The sequence below is a fragment of the Lithobates pipiens genome, unplaced genomic scaffold (assembly GCF_037356315.1).
Source record: "Lithobates pipiens isolate NorthernLeopardFrog02 unplaced genomic scaffold, aLitPip1_a1.2 Scaffold_18, whole genome shotgun sequence".
NCBI lineage: Eukaryota > Metazoa > Chordata > Amphibia > Anura > Ranidae > Lithobates > Lithobates pipiens.
The window spans coordinates 114,902,619-114,904,708 of NW_027507758.1; positions in this window are offsets into that span (position 1 = coordinate 114,902,619).

The following is a 2,090-nucleotide window of genomic DNA, read 5'->3' on the forward strand; positions in this document are numbered from 1 at the left end:
CTTGCCTCCCGCGGGTCGGGGGCCCGATCGGGCCCCCGCCCGGTGCCTGCGGCGGTCGGTATTCGTACGGGAGCGATCCCGGACGAGGGGACGGCCATTCATTCATGGCCACCCCCTCGCGATCGCTCCCGACGAATAGAAATCCCCGGTGACATCACTTCCTCTCCTGTAATGTAAACACAGGAGAGGAAGTGATGTATTCTCTCCTCCGTGTCGGTATTTTTCGTTCCGACACGGAGGAGAGCGGATCAGTAAGTTGCACCAACACTCTACACACACAGTAGAACATGCCAGGCACACTCACACCCCCCCTTTACCCCCCGATCACCCCCCCAATTACCCCTGCCCCCCAGTCACAGTGACACCAATGTCATTTTTTTTTTTTTTTTGCATTGGTGTCATTTGTGACTATAATAACTGTTAGGGCAGTTAGAGTTAGCCCCCTTTAGTTCTAATGTACCCCCCTAACCCCCCCAATAAAGGTTTAACCCCGTGATCACCCCCAGTCGCCAGTGTCACTAAGGCTGGGTTCACATTGCAGCGGTTTATGAGAACGAATGTGATTCGCACCGCACTGCAGTGCAAATCACATCCGATCTCTGTGCGATTCGAGTTCAGCCATTCGCCGCACCCGCCGCACCCGCCACACCCGCCGCACCCGCCGCAAATTTGCACGGGACCCTTTTTTGGCCCGCAGCAGAATCGGATCGCATGGGTGTTCACACCATGCGATCCGAGTTTGCAGATCGCACTGCGATATGCGAACTGATCTGGGGGTGTCAGTAACATTTCACTGACACTCCCAGCAGTTCGCATAGGGCAGTGTGAACTGCCGCCGGGAGGCATGCGATGCGGGAACCCGCCGCGGATTCGCGGCGTTTCCGCATCGCTCCAGTGTGAACCCAGCCTAATAAGCGATCATTTTTCTGATCGCCGTATTAGTGTCACAGGTGACGCTAGTTATGCAGGTAGGTATTTAGGTTCGCCGCAGCTTTTTATAGCGCCAGGGACCCCCATATACTACCGCATAAAGCCCCCTGATTGCCCCCTAGTTAACCCTTTCACCAGTGATCACCATATAACTGTTACAGGTGACGCTGGTTGGTTAGTTATTTTTTTATAGTTTCAGGGCACCCGCCATTTATTACCTAATAAAGGTTTAACCCCCTGATCACCCGGCGGGTGTCATTTGTGACTAATAACTGTTAGGGCAGTTAGGGTTAGCCCCCTTTAGTTCTAAGGTACCCCCCTAACCCCCCCAATAAAGGTTTAACCCCGTGATCACCCCCCGTCGCCAGTGTCACTAAGGCTGGGTTCACATTGCAGCGGTTTATGAGAACGGATGTGATTCGCACCGCACTGCAGTGCAAATCACATCCGATCTCTGTGCGATTCGAGTTCAGCCATTCGCCGCACCCGCCGCAAATTCGCACGGGACCCTTTTTTTGGCCCGCAGCAGAATCGGATCGCATGGGTGTTCACACCATGCGATCCGAGTTTGCAGATCGCACTGCGATATGCGAACTGATCTGGGGGTGTCAGTAACATTTCACTGACACTCCCAGCAGTTCGCATAGGGCAGTGTGAACTGCCGCCGGGAGGCATGCGATGCGGGAACCCGCCGCGCATTCGTGGCGTTCCCGCATCGCTCCAGTGTGAACCCAGCCTAATAAGCGATCGTTTTTCTGATCGCTGTATTAGTGTCACAGGTGACGCTAGTTAGGCAGGTAGGTATTTAGGTTCGCTGCAGCTTTTTATAGCGCCAGGGACCCCCATATACTACCGCATAAAGCCCCCTAATTGCCCCCTAGTTAACCCTTTCACCAGTGATCACCATATAACTGTTACAGGTGACGCTGGTTGGTTAGTTATTTTTTTATAGTTTCAGGGCACCCGCCATTTATTACCTAGTCTCACTAGTGTACCCCTAAATTTAGGGGTGTCTACTTTCCAAAATGGGGTCATTTGGGGGGGGTTTGTGCCATCTTGGCATTTTATGGCCTTCAAAACTGTAACGCCCTTAGAAAGCCTGAAGGCGGTGCTTGGTTTTCGGGGCCCCGTACGCGGCTAGGCTCCCAAAAAGTCCCACA